Raw genomic sequence first — 16090 nt, 5'->3', positions numbered from 1 at the left:
CATAGAAACATTGAGGGAAAAGTGCAGTAGAACCCATAAACTCATGTATGGAATGCAATCAAATTGTAAATATTTTAATTGTTCAATAAGTCGTAAACCTCATTCAAGAAATACAATCAAAACCTTTCTATGATCAGTACCTATGGCTATGTCTCATTTTCAAATTATCTATTTAGAATTCTTAAATGATACTTTATATAAATTTTAAGACTTAATTGCAGTTTTCAGTAAAAGTTCAGGACTTAATTGAATCAATTGAAAGGTTTAGAGTTCGATTGAACCAATTAAAATGTTTTAAGACTTGATTAAAACAATTAAAAGGTTGAGAACTTGATTGTATTCCTTACATAAATTTATGGTGCAATTTTCGCAAAGGATTGATAATGGCAATAACACAAATATTAAGAACAATGTTGTGAGTCTTATGACGTGTTAATTCTCTAATTTCCTTATTGTATATTTTTGTGCAATTTAAACCATTAACTTTTACAAGTCCTTTTTAACATATGTATTAAATTTCAAAAAACGGAGAATGATCATTGGTTGGGCTTGCTTAAAGATGCCTTCGGCTCATGTGGCTCGAGCCAGGCATGGACGGGCCTGTGAGTTGTCAAGCTTATAATCAGATCTTGTTAGTTCATTAAAAATTTTCTCAAATTTAGAACGTACATTTGAAGTTGAGATTCTTTTCATCATCATATGGTCTTCTGTCGGTTTATATCCTACATTTTTTCTTCTCTACTTTTTATAAGTTTAGTGCACGTTAGAGAGATATACAAGACAACATAAATTATAATCTTACTATCACGTGTTATATTGTAGAATAACTCATATTATCTGAAAATATTATTAAACACATGAACTTTTCTGACAAAAAAAAAACACTTGAATTTAGAAAAATTATAAATAAAAGATATATCTTTGAAATATGACTAGCAGCACGAGGCGGTTGGCTAGGTGCGACTCGGGGTGACCCATTTCAAACCTAGCATGTTATAATCGGTTCCAGCTTTTGGAACCTGAAACCTTTCATGTTTGCCTTGAAACAAGTTCTACCCGAGAAACTGGAGTATGTTGGTTCTTCTAAAACTGGACTGTCAATGGATGAAATCAAAATAATCAGACTTGTTATGGTATCGATTTACATGACCCCTGTGCAGCTTGCATCTTGCAAATTGTTCCTTCAGGGCACCCAGAAAACAACTCTGCAATTGGGTTGCAGATTCTTGTTGATATCCACACGTGTTGGTGCTACTTCTACCTTAAGTTGCAGAGCATGTATGAATGGATGGACGGATGATGATCAATTTCACTAAACCAAGCGCCGAATTAGCCAAGAAAATTTTCCAAACACAGACATTACCAGCTAACAGGGAAGAAACAGAGAAGCGGACCAGGCAGATAATAAGAGGAGTCAAAGTCAGACAGAGGCCCCGTTTGGTTCAAGATTTGGGAACGGAAAGCGAAAGTTAGCATTTGGGATCTTTGAAAGCCCAAAGCTGGTCCGGGACCGGTTTGGGCTTTGACATTCCACAAATGCCGAAGCCTATTTTTCCTTCCCAAATTGCCCTCACTCAAATTTCTTTATTCCGGTTTTGTCCATGTTACTGTTCATCTTCTTCACCGCGAGGGTGGCCGGCAAGGGTAGCCGGCGAACGGCCGGCGAGGGCGGATATAGCTGGCGAAGGGCCGGCAAGGTCACCCGACCCATGCGGCCGTCACCTGGGGTCGGGCGACCGCCCAGGAGCCGTCGCCTGGGTCGCGCGACCTCAGGCGACGTCCGCCTGGGTCGCGCGACCCCGGCGACAGCCGCCTGAGGTCGCGCTTACCCCGGACAACGGCCGCCAGGTCGCGACCCGAGCCGACGGCCACTCCGGGTCGCGCGACCCGAGCGACGGTCGGCTCCGGTTGCGACCTCGGCGACGCAATCGGCCTGGTCGCGACCTCAGCGGCCATCGCCCTCGGGGTCGCGCGACCTCGAGGCGGCTGATCGCCGGGTCGCGACCCAAGCCGACGTCGCCTGAGGTCGCGCGACCCAGGCGACGGCGCCTGGGCAATTGCCTGACCCCAAGCGGTCGTCGCCTGGGTCGGGCAACCTCGCCGGCCAGATCTGCTCTCGCCAGCCACCCTCGCCGGTGAAGAAGATGAACAGTAATAGGGGCAAAACCGGAATATTAAAACTAAAAATTGCCAAAGCTCTTTAAAAAAAAAATTACCAAACACTACTTGGGCCAAAGTAGCTTTACAAAATTTTTTTTACCAAACACCACTTACATTTCCCCAAGTGGCTTTCACCTAAAGGTATTTGCATTCCCCCAAGTTGCATTTGAAAAGCCGAACCAAACGGGCCCAGAAACATGTACATGTACTCACCTGCCCGCAACTTGAGAGAGTGGCACTGACGGTGAATGAAGAAGACCCGAGCTACTGCTGCTGCTGCCGCCTTCTCCTTCTTCTTTCTCTCTCTGCGTGCACGTCAGAATGAGAGAGATGGAGCTTGGTCGCTTCGGGCTGGGTTGGGATGCTGTGGTCGCACGGGCGAAAGTGGGAGAATCGGAGACTTAGAGAGGACTGACGGAGGCGGCGATGGCAGCAACTGGTGAGGTTTTTGGTTTTTAGCTTGTGAAACCGGTTCCAAAACCAGTCCGGTTCCCGGATGGTTCTTCACTCGGAATTGGGAACCGGACTAGTTCCCGCTGCGGAAACTGACCCCCGGACCTGCCTAGATAAAATCGGTCCGATTGCACACCCTGACTCCAAACCACCCCCTACCCAGTAGCACCCATTAACTCAGACAAGGGTTGGAATAAGATAGAAATTATTCTACCCGGCATCTAGGTGATACACTTCGGATAGAATAAGGTCGGAATAAATAGGAAAGAATGCTGGATAACTCATCCTAGCAATAAGGGTGGGATAATTTTCATCCCATCAGGATAAGATCAATCGAACACCGTAAAATGAAATTGAGATAACTGCATAATGTGGAGTGATCGAGAGAGAGAGAGGCAGCGCCGGCTGCGTTAATGGCGATCTTCACCTCATTGGTTCAGTTTTCAGGTGTTGCCTCCACAACGGCGATCTCTGGCAACTGTCGCGAGGTGATCGTAGCTCCCATGTGACGACATCCCCCGTGAAGGTCGTCGTCGTCACTTGGGTGCTTGCTCACTGTCTCTCTCTTCTCTCTAGCCCAATGGTTGCATTGTAGTTTTTCAGATCCGTCACAATGAAGTCCTAAGACCACTGCATCCGAGGCGGCCTCGACCGCGGTGGTCGCCATTGACAAGGGCTACCGATCGCTGTGGGCAAAGGTCCCACAGTGTTCACCAGATAGATGGTCGGGTTTATTTGTTCATTTGAATTTGGCCTTCCTGTTTAGATTAAATTTTTCTAATTTTTTAGTTAATTATTTGATTACTATATAAGGTTCTATCCGACTGAAAATTCAGTTGTTTTACTACTCTATCAATGCATACACCAGCAAGCATCTTCTTTTTATAAACGAGCATAAGTAGAGGAATCATTGAACATCCAGAGATTCCAGATGTGATGATCCTTTTCTTGCTGATAATTTCTTAGGCAATTTGCCAAAAGGACCATGCAGAAGGTCATTTGATACATAGCACAGAACTGGACAATTGGCATATCGTGTGTCTATTTTCAAATGAGGCGGTCTAGCTGCTCAGAACTGGACAATCCATATGCCCATTCAAGGCTAGCGAAGGACAAGAAATGTCCAATTTAGATACGGTGAACGGACCATCCGCTATGCTCTTAAAAATCCATCTGTATGCTGCTTCCGTGAAATGGAGGCCGTCCCAGCTTGCGTACGAGGACGGGTCATCGCATACCTTCGTGTTGGAATCGCATAATGCAGACATGTTATAATTGTAGGTTCCTCCTCCACCACAGCACGCTCTAAGTGTTGGGATTTTGGCACAAAATACCATAGAATTGAATGAGAAGTGTGTGGTTGAAAGTGTCCCACATAGGGTGAAGAGAGATGGGAGATGGGTTCAAATAGTTGAGCCTCACAAATGGGTTTGGGCCCCAAGGGGTACCCCACTTTTGTGGAAGAGAGAGGACCTACGTCAAGCTAGGTCGGTCCACCCCCCGCGCGCGCCGCCGCCGCCGTCCCTCGGTTCGGTTCGGTTCCGGGTCCACTCTCTATCGATTTTTTATTTTTTATTTTTCGAACAGACACGTTGTTTAGAAATTATTTATTTATTTTTGGACAAACAAACATGTCTGTTCGTGAGGTTCGGTTCGCCCGAACGAAAACCGAAGCCCTTCGCGCCTGTTCACGAACCAAACCGGTTTAAGGTTCGGCTCGTGACTGTTCACATGACCGAACGAAATTGTTCGGTTGGTGACTCTTCGGTTTCATCCTTCTATATCCGAAATTCCTTGGTGACTATTCATTCACACATGACCGAACGAAGTGCTCTTGGCATTTCATATTTTCGCGGCTTTCTGCGCACTCTCATTCTTCATCGCCGTCATCTTTTGTGCGATTATTCTGCAAAGTTGCGTTCAAGATTTCCTTTGAAGAAGTACCGCTTCATAGGAAAGGCGATCCGTTCTATCCCGGGAGGCAATTGTTCAACGACCTTTGGGTACCGGTAGAGGGAACAAATTGTCTTAAGGACACAACGTGAATTCGTTGGGCTCGGATCAAACGTCAAATTCGGATCACTCATTTCAGGTTTGTCAAACAACTTTACTTTATATGTACATTCAAAGAAGCTATCAATAGTGAACAACAATCTTAAGACAAATTTCCTTATTATCGTGTTTGTTCAGTTACATTCTCAATCATTTCTGTCTTCGTGTCAGAAATGGCTACAACATCGACGACGCCTATTGCGTCTGTTCCAACTCATGGAGAGAAGCCGGAAAAGTTCAATGGGGCTGATTTTAAGAGATGGCAACAGAAGATGTTGTTCTACCTCACTACATTGAACTTGGCAAGGTTCCTCACGGAGGATGCTCCGAAGTTGGATGAAGGAGAGACAAACAAGGAAAAGGTTGCTGCTATAGATGCATGGAAACATTCTGATTTTCTGTGTCGCAACTACGTCCTCAATGGTCTAGACAATTCCCACTACAACGTTTATAGTCCGCTAAAAACGGCTAAGGAGTTGTGGGAAAGTTTGGACAAGAAATACAAAACGGAAGATGCTGGATTGAAGAAATTCATCGTCGGCAAATTTCTGGACTTCAAGATGGTAGATTCTAAAACCGTCTTAAGTCAAGTTCAAGAACTTCAAGTGATCACGCATGACATTCATGCTGAAGGTATGATGATTAGTGAATCATTTCAAGTGGCTGCTTTCATTGAAAAGTTACCGCCGTCTTGGAAAGATTTCAAGAATTATCTCAAACACAAGAGAAAAGAATTATCACTTGAAGATTTAATTGTTCGATTGAGGATAGAGGAAGACAATAGGAATTCCGAGAAGAAAGTTGGCAGCAATTTGGCGGTCTCAAGAGCCAATGTTGTTGAAGAAGGATCAAAACCCAACAAGAAGAGGAAAATGCCTAGCAAGTCTGGAGAGGGATTCACCCAAGGCCTGAAGAAGTTCGTTGGCAAGTGTTTCAACTGTGGCAAGTCCGGACATCGAGCCAAAGATCATGGAGCCAAGAAAAGACAAAAACTCAGGCTAATGTGGTGGAACAAATTTCCAATGGTGTTGATGATATCAATCTAACTGCTATGATATCCGAGTGCAACATGGTGGGAAACCCCAAAGAATGGTGGATTGATACTGGAGCAACTCGTCATATTTGCGCCAATAAATCAATGTTCTCATCTTACATGCCTATGGAAGGTGATGAAAAACTCTATATGGGTAATTCATCAACCTCTAAGGTTGAAGGTGTCGGAAAGATTGCTCTAAAGATGACCTCTGGGAAAGTTGTGACTCTAAACAATGTGCTACATGTGCCGGACATACGCAAGAATTTAGTGTCCGGATCTCTTCTCAAAGAATGGTTTCAAGTTGGTGTTTGTGTCTGATAAGTTTGTACTCTCTAAGAATGAGATGTATGTAGGAAAGGGTTACCTTAGTGATGGTCTTTTCAAGTTGAATGTAATGACTGTTGTACCCAATGATGTTATGAATAAAGTTGTTTCCGCTTATGTGCTTGAGTCTCCTAATTTATGGCATGCTAGATTAGGACACGTTAACTATAAGTCGATAAAGAAGTTAATGAACATGGGTTTATTGCCAAAATTCGATTGTTCAAGTGAGAAATGCCAAGTGTGTGTTGAATCTAAATTTTCTAAGCCTCCGTTTCATTCTATAGACAATAGAGTCTCAGAACCTTTAGATTTAATACACACAGATATATGTGATATGAAATCAATTCCGTCAAGAGGTGGTAATAAGTATTTTATCACATTTATAGATGACTGCTCGAGGTATTGTTATGTTTATTTGCTTAGTAGCAAAGATGAGGCTGTGAATGCTTTTAAAATTTATAAGTCCGAAGTTGAAACTCAGTTGAATAATAGAGTTAAAATGATAAGAAGTGACAGATGAGGTGAATATGAATTTCCTTTTGAGGAAATTTGTGCTGAGTTTGGTATCGTTCACCAAATGACTCCTCCTTATACGCCGCAATCTAATGGAGTGGCGGAAAGGAAAAACCGGTCTTTAAAGGAAACAATGAATGCATTGTTGAATAGTTCCGGTTTACCACAGAATTTGTGGGGGGAAGCTGTTTTGACGGCGAATTTTATTTTAAATAGAGTACCCCACAGAAAGACACAACAAACTCCTTATGAGAAATGGAAAGGCATAATGCCTAACTTGAATTATCTCAAAGTGTGGGGGTGTTTGGCTAAAGTTGCGGTTCCTAAGCCTAAAAAGGTTAAGATAGGACCAAAGACTGTTGAATGTGTCTTTATTGGATATGCTCAGAATAGCAATGCATATCGTTTTCTTGTTCACAAGTCAGAGATCCCAGATATACATGTTAATACGATCATTGAATCAAGGGACGTTTCGTTCTTTGAAAATATATTTCCGTATAACATAGTATATGAGCCAATTGATAATAACAAGAGGCCTCGAGATACTATATCTAGAAGTGATCCAATGGTGGATGAACCTAGACGTAGTAAAAGACAAAGGACTTCCACGTCTTTTGGACCTGATTTCATAACGTATCTGTTAGAGAATGAGCCTCGGACATTCAAAGAAGCTGTGACTTCGCCAGAAGCCCCGTTCTGGAAAGAAGCTATCAATAGTGAAGTTGAATCCATATTGTCAAACCATACATGGGAATTGGTTGACGTTCCTCCTGGTAATAAACCACTACAATGTAAGTGGATTTTCAAGAGGAAAATGAAAGCGGATGGTGCTATTGATAAATATAAGGCTAGGCTTGTAGTAAAAGGATACAAGCAACGAGAAGGTCTTGATTATTTTGATACTTACTCACCTGTTACTAGAATTACATCTATAAGGATGCTAATTGCCATAGCAGCGGTGTATAAGCTTGAAATCCATCAAATGGATGTTAAGACGGCCTTCTTAAACGGGGATTTGGAAGAAGAAATATATTTGGAACAACCCGAAGGGTTCATTGTTCCAAGTCAAGAGAAGAAAGTATGTCGGCTTATCAAGTCACTCTATGGATTGAAACAAGCACCGAAACAATGGCATGCTAAATTCAACCAAGTCATGTTGTCGAATGGTTTCAAGTTCAATGAGTGTGATAAATGTGTATATGTTAAGAACACTCATAATGGTTTTGCCATTTTGTGCTTATATGTAGACGACATGCTTATAATGGGCAGCGATAGTGAGGTTGTTAAGGTGACCAAACGCATGCTCACAAGTAAATTTGATATGAAAGATATGGGGGTTGCAGATGTTATTTTAGGAGTTAAAATCCATAAAACATATGGAGGATTAGCTCTATCACAATCCCATTAAATTGAGACGATTCTTGGAAAGTGCAAGAATCTAGATATTGTACCGGTAAAGACTCCGATAAATGTTAATTTACATCTTTCGAAGAATACTGGTGAAAGTAAGGCTCAAAATGAGTATGCTAGTATACTAGGCAGTTTAATGTATGTCATGAATTGTACTAGGCCGGACATAGCTTGTGCGGTTAGCAAGCTAAGTCGATTTACAGTTAGTCCAAATGAAAATCATTGGAAAGCAATGAAACGTTTATTGGGCTACTTAAAGCATACTCAAGATTACGCTTTGCATTACACAGAATATCCAGCGGTACTTGAAGGATACTGTGATGCAAATTGGATAACCGCACTAAAGACACAAAATTGACAAGTGGATATGTATTCACAATTGGGGAGCGGCGGTGTCTTGGAAATCATCCAAACAAACTTGTATTGCTAGATCCACTATGGAATCAGAATTTATTGCTTTGGATAAAGCCGGTGAAGAAGCAGTGGCTTAAATTTCTTGGAAGACATTCCTAATTGGCCTAAACCAAGGTCCGCCGTTTGTATACATTGTGACAGTCAAGCGGCAATAGGAAGGGCAAGGAATGTCATGTATAACGGTAAGTCTCGACACATACGTCGAAGACATGACACAGTAAGACAACTTCTTTCTAGTGGAATTATCACCGTTGACTATGTGAAGTCAAAAGATAATATTGCGGATCCATTGACAAAAGGCCTAACTAGAGAGATGGTTGCAAAAACATCAAGGGGAATGGGTTTAAGGCCTATAAACAAGTCATCATAGCGGAAACCCTACCTAGTTGATTGGAGATCCCAAGATCTAGGTTCAAAGGGACAACTAAGTTATGAAGACAGTGTAGAGTACTGTCAAATTTTTACTCATTCCCGGATGAAGACAGTACTAATATGTGAAGGTTAAGCAAAAGCTTTTAATGATTCTGAATTGAGTATGTGATATACTATATGTTCAAAAATCACCTATGTGAGTGTGAAGTGAGGGCCGCTTCTGTGAGAATTGAAAAGGCTGAATTCTCTAAAACACTCATGAGACCAGGCGGTGTTCATGGCCAAAACGAACACAACAGTGAGAACCAATTTTGTTCGAGAAAAAATTGTGTGATTTCTATTGTCTAGGCTTACACCAAAGGTCGACAGTTCAAAGACATCAAGTCTACTGATTGATTGAGTAAGTCCGATAGGTTTCACTAAGGAAAGTTCAAAGTCTCAGACTACTTATCCTGATGCAACGTTTTCTCATGGAATAATCGCACCTTGCATCTCATGCATACACGCAGAGTCATGATATCTGAACTTCTCATTCATGTGGGGGATTGTTGGGATTTTGGCACAAAATACCATAGAATTGAATGAGAAGTGTGTGGTTGAAAGTGTCCCACATAGGGTGAGGAGAGATGGGAGATGGGTTCAAATAGTTGAGCCTCACAAATGGGTTTGGGCCCCAAGGGATACCCCACTTTTGTGGAAGAGAGAGGACCTACGTCAAGCTAGGTCGGTCCACCCCCCGCGCGCGCCGCCGCCGCCGTCCGTCCGGCCGGCTCGGTTCCGAGTCCACTCTCTATCGGTTTTTTATTTTTTATTTTTCGAACAGACACGTTGTTTAGAAATTATTTATTTATTTTTGGACAAACAAACATGTCTGTTCGTGAGGTTCGGTTCGCCCGAACGAAAACCGAAGCCCTTCGCGCCTGTTCACGAACCAAACCGGTTTAAGGCTCGGCTCGTGACTGTTCACATGACCGAACGAAATTGTTCGGTTGGTGACTCTTCGGTTTCATCCTTCTATATCCGAAATTCCTTGGTGACTATTCATTCACACATGACCGAACGAAGTACTCTTGGCATTTCATATTTTCGCGGCTTTCTGCTGCACTCTCATTCTTCATCGCTGTCATCTTTTGTGCGATTATTCTGCAAAGTTGCGTTCGAAGATTTCCTTTGAAGAAGTACCGCTTCATAGGAAAGGCGATCCGTTCTATCCCGGAGGCAATTGTTCAACGACCTTTGGGTACCGGTAGAGGGGACAAATTGTCTTAAGGACACAACGTGAATTCGTTGGGCTCGGATCAAACGTCAAATTCGGATCACTCATTTCAGGTTTGTCAAACAACTTTACTTTATATGTACATACAAACACGCGTATATTGAACAACACTAAGTACCCGCCCATCAAACCATGTTCAAAAGGAGTGTTGGATTAGCCGCCAATACGTCCAATGTGTCGGTTGGTATGCTATTAACTGGCAAAACCGTGGACACAATAAGTTGATAGAAGAAATTTGTGTGAGTTAGTTAATGTCTGTTATCAATTTGAAAGACCAGATAAGATATCAATAGCAAGACTTATATTAGGAATCATTCATCGAATAAATTATCACGCTCGGCCATCTCCATTGTGAAAAAGTAGTTGATTAAACTGACTTCTTCTGGGTGAAAAGAACAGCATTCTCTGTTTAAGCAGTTGGTAACCGATGGCCAGGATGCAGCATGTCGTTCAATGTTTACGCACCGAATTGCTAAAAAATCTAACTAAATTGAAATCGCACTAAAATCAAACTCTCACTAAAGGTGATTCTGAACAATCGCATGCGAATTCATCTGGAATGAGCTCAAAACCGAAAAAGGAGAGCAAGAGAGACATGCTTGAGGGATTTTAGATTATTACTTTTACATTTAAAAATAAAAAATAAAATAAAAAATAATCGGTCTGGGTGGTTGGTTCGGTTCGGTTCGGTTCCCCACTTGGAACTAGGAACCGGACTACCCGGACACTGATTCCACTTTTAGGAACCAAGAACCGGATCAAACCGGCTGGTTCGGTCCAATCCGGTCTGGACGGTTTTCGGTTTCATCGGTCCGTCTTGCTCACCCCTAATTATAAGTTAGAGGATTGAAAAAGGATTTGACCCCATTAAGAGAAAACTCAACTAGAATGAGATACACGAGGCTCAAGATTGAAATGATTATGCACTTTACCAACATTTTCTCACATGCTTCTTCGTAAACAGATTTTAATTGCTTCTTCACGTGCAAACTAATCAAGCTACTTGAGCTCGCTTAAATTATTTAATAGTTGAAGTTCGAGACTGTTTCATGAAAGTCAAGTCGAATCAGTCTTGATCATCGATGGACATTCATTCAATTGAGGGGAATCTAGCGCATGGTCGTGACTTTCTGCAAGATGACACCACTTAGTATAGGCAACCAAAGAAAATTGTGACATGGTAAATTACCTTAGATCTACCATGGAAGTCAGCCCAACAGTTACATTCCCTTTATAGACCCATGATAAGTGATCGAAAGGCACTTTATTTTAGTAGAGATCAGGTACTATTTTCAACAACCTTCTGTCGATCCATTGAATTCATCTTTGATCCAATAAAAGACAGGCCCATTCACATGCATACCGAATCTCCGATTCAATCTTGGCTCTAATGGTTGCGACGATTATGGAGCAACATAACAACTCACGCTTCCTGACAGGTAGACCTCAATCGTTGTAACACCAAACCACACTTTGGATTTGGGCACAATTTAATCATCTCTATTTTCGTCATTGAATAACTTAGATTCCAATTCCCAAAGCTGGTCCTATCCCATCTCATTGAAGTTTGATCACATTCCCTACGCATGAGTCCACAAAGAAAGTAGCATCATCATTCCCCCAATAACGTAGACATCAGACAAAGTTGTCCCCACCAGGAGTTTACTTTGACTACTCTGTTTCCAATCGGAAATATCCCGTGTTTCTCTCCTCCTACCTGCAATTCTCTATTCTTGAGTAGCCCATTTCGCACGATATTTTTCCAGATCCCTCTCTCACAGATCATCATGTTCATGGGCTTTGTTCTAAGTATATTTATTGATATTTGAGGAATTATTAGAGATATTATTTGATATTTAGTTAGTTCATAGTACAACTAGTTTCCTTGAAAGATAAAGATAACTAATTTTCTTGTTAGATTAGATCACTTTCTGTCATGCACATACTGTTCAAGTATGAATTACCCTTGATTGAAGCTTACCAGAGAAATCAACAAAGAACGAGAACAAAGGTTTACATGGTTCAATTGAATTTCGGTACAGACGTTACGTACTTGACGCGCACAGAAGAAATTCCGTTTTTGTCATAGATAGAATTTTAGAAATCAGCCCATGGAAGCACCATTGAAACGACAATTTTGCATTCTCTAGTCAAGGCGAACAAAGACGTTAACGAGGGTAACGAAAAACAGTGAAAGCAGCAGTTGCCGTAAGGAAAGACCAAGGGCTGCCAAAGTCCTCCCACTTGATCCTTGTCCATTTCACGCGCCATTTATTCCGGTGGTATCTCACCACTCGCCCGAATTACTCGGTCAAGTAACTCAAGCCAATATCGAACATGACATCCTTAGCAAGATCATTGAAGAATTTGCATCTAGAGTCATAGAACCACTAAAACCTAGCACGAGTCAAGTCAACTTAAGATAGTCATGCATGGGGACCAAAAATTTTATGATAGGATGTGATGTGAATGCGACCAAGCACGGCCCCATTGAAATCCCATCCAAGGAAGCTCTTGTTCATCTACCTTCCAATAAGAACACAAGTCCTCCTCCTATGTGTTACTAACAAACTCTGTAATGAAGTTGCATTCAAACGTTAATAAATTATTTTATTTCTTTTCTTGAATCTACTTATTTAATGAAAAATTACCCTTGATTGAAGCTTACCAGAGAAATCAACAAAGAACGAGAACAAAAGGTTTACATGGTTCAATTGAATTTCGGTACAGACGTTACGTATTTGATGCGCACAAAAGAAATTCTGTATTTGTCATAGATAGAATTTTAGAAATCAGCACATTGGGAAGCACCATTGAAACGACAATTTTGCATTCCCTAGTCAAGGCGAACAAAGACGTTAACGAGGGTAACGACAAACAGTGAAAGCAGCAGTTGCCGTAAGGAAGGACCAAGGGCCGCCAAAGTCCTCCCACTTGATCCTTGTCCATTTCACGCGCCATTTATTCCGGTGGTATCTCACCACTCGCCCGAATTACTCGGTCAAGTAACTCAAGCCAATATCGAACATGACATCCTTAGCAAGATCATTGAAGAATTTACATCCACAGTCATATAACCACTAAAACCTAGCACGAGTCAAGTCAACTTAAGATAGTCACGCATGGGGACCAAAAAATTTATGATAGGATGTGATGTGAATGAGACCAAGCATGGCCCCATTGAAATCCCATCCAAGGAAGCTCTTGTTCATCTGCCTTCCAATAAGAACACAAGTCCTCCTCCTATGTGTTACTAACAAACTCTGTAATGAAGTCGCATTCAAACGTTAATAAATTATTTTATTTCTTTTCTTGAATCTACTTATTTAATGAAAAATTACCCTTGATTGAAGCTTACCAGAGAAATCAACAAAGAATGAGAACAAAAGCTTTACATGGTTCAATTGAATTTCGGTACAGACGTTACGTATTTGACGCGCACAGAAGAAATTCCGTTTTTGTCATAGATAGAATTTTAGAAATCAGCACATTGGGAAGCACCATTGAAACGACAATTTTGCATTCCCTCGTCAAGGCGAACAAAGACGTTAACAAGGGTAACGACAAACAGTGAAAGCAGCAGTTGCCGTAAGGAAGGACCAAGTGCCGCCAAAATCCTCCCACTTGATCCTTGTCCATTTCACGCGCCATTTATTTTGGTGGTATCTCACCACTCGCCCGAATTACTCAGTCAAGTAACTCAAGCCAATATCGAACATGACATCCTTAGCAAGATCATTGAAGAATTTGCACCCAGAGTCATATAACCACTAAAACCTAGCACGAGTCAAGTTAACTTAAGATAGTCACGCATGGGGACCAAAAAATTTATGATAGGATGTGATGCGAATGAGACCAAGCACGACCCCATTGAAATCCCATCCAAGGAAGCTCTTGTTCATCTGCCTTCCAATAAGAACACAAGTCCTCCTCCTATGTGTTACTAACAAACTCTGTAATGAAGTTGCATTCAAACGTTAATAAATTATTTTATTTCTTTTCTTGAATCTACTTATTTAATGAAAAATTACCCTTGATTGAAGCTTACCAGAGAAATCAACAAAGAACGAGAACAAAAGGTTTACATGGTTCAATTGAATTTCGGTACAGACGTTACGTATTTGACGCGCACAGAAGAAATTCCGTTTTTGTCATAGATAGAATTTTAGAAATCAGCCCATGGAAGCACCATTGAAACGACAATTTTGCATTCTCTAGTCAAGGCGAACAAAGACGTTAACGAGGGTAACAACAAACAGTGAAAGCAGCAGTTGCCGTAAGGAAAGACCAAAGGCTGCCAAAGTCCTCCCACTTGATCCTTGTCCAGTTCACGCGCCATTTATTCCGGTGGTATCTCACCACTCGCCCGAATTACTCGGTCAAGTAACTCAAGCCAATATTGAACATGACATCCTTAGCAAGATCATTGAAGAATTTGCATCTAGAGTCATAGAACCACGAAAACCTAGCACGAGTCAAGTCAACTTAAGATAGTCATGCATGGGGACCAAAAAATTTATGATAGGATGTGATGTGAATGAGACCAACCACGGCCCCATTGAAATCCCATCCAAGGAAGCTCTTGTTCATCTGCCTTCCAATAAGAACACAAGTCCTCCTCCTATGTGTTACTAACAAACTCTGTAATTAAGTTGCATTCAAACGTTAATAAATTATTTTATTTCTTTTCTTGAATCTACTTATTTAATGAAAAATTACCCTTGATTGAAGCTTACCAGAGAAATCAACAAAGAACGAGAACAAAAGGTTTACATGGTTCAATTGAATTTCGGTACAGACGTTACGTATTTGATGCGCACAGAAGAAATTCTGTATTTGTCATAGATAGAATTTTAGAAATCAGCACATTGGGAAGCACCATTGAAACGACAATTTTGCATTCCCTAGTCAAGGCGAACAAAGACGTTAACGAGGGTAACGACAAACAGTGAAAGCAGCAGTTGCCGTAAGGAAGGACCAAGGGCCGCCAAAGTCCTCCCACTTGATCTTTGTCCATTTCACGCGCCATTTATTCCGGTGGTATCTCACCACTCGCCCGAATTACTCGGTCAAGTAACTCAAGCCAATATCGAACATGACATCCTTAGCAAGATCATTGAAGAATTTGCATCCAGAGTCATATAACCACTAAAACCTAGCACGAGTCAAGTCAACTTAAGATAGTCACGCATGGGGACCAAAAACTTTATGATAGGATGTGATGTGAATGAGACCAAGCATGGCCCCATTGAAATCCCATCCAAGGAAGCTCTTGGTCATCTACCTTCCAATAAGAACACAAGTCCTCCTCCTATGTGTTACTAACGAACTCTGTAATGAAGTCGCATTCAAACGTTAATAAATTATTTTATTTCTTTTCTTGAATCTACTTATTTAATGAAAAATTACCCTTGATTGAAGCTTACCAGAGAAATCAACAAAGAACGAGAACAAAAGGTTTACATGGTTCAATTGAATTTCGGTACAGACGTTACGTATTTGACGCGCCCAGAAGAAATTCTGTTTTTGTCATAGATAGAATTTTAGAAATCAGCACATTGGGAAGCACCATTGAAACGACAATTTTGCATTCTCAAGTAAAGGCGAACAAAGACGTTAACGAGGGTAACAACAAACAGTGAAAGCAGCAGTTGCCGTAAGGAAGGACCAAGGGCTGCCAAAGTCCTCCCACTTGATCCTTGTCCATTTCACACGCCATTTATTTTGGTGGTATCTCACCACTCGCCCGAATTACTCGGTCAAGTAACTCAAGCCAATATCGAACATGACATCCTTAGCAAGATCATTGAAGAATTTGCATCGAGAGTCATATAGCCACTAAAACCTAGCACGAGTCAAGTCAACTTAAGATAGTCACGCATGGGGACCAAAAAATTTATGATAGGATGTGATGTGAATGAGACCAAGCATGGCCCCATTGAAATCCCATCCAAGGAAGCTCTTGTTCATCTGCCTTCCAATAAGAACACAAGTCCTCCTCCTATGTGCTACTAACAAACTCTGTAATGAAGTTGCATTCAAACGTTAATAAATTATTTTATTTCTTTTCTTGAATCTAC

Source organism: Syzygium oleosum, unplaced genomic scaffold (genome assembly GCF_021117445.2).
Source record: "Syzygium oleosum isolate NSW1041296 unplaced genomic scaffold, Sole_v2.1 Sole_v2.11, whole genome shotgun sequence".
Taxonomy (NCBI): domain Eukaryota; kingdom Viridiplantae; phylum Streptophyta; class Magnoliopsida; order Myrtales; family Myrtaceae; genus Syzygium; species Syzygium oleosum.
The sequence above is the reverse complement of the archived record's forward strand: the minus strand, read 5'-3'. Positions refer to the sequence as shown.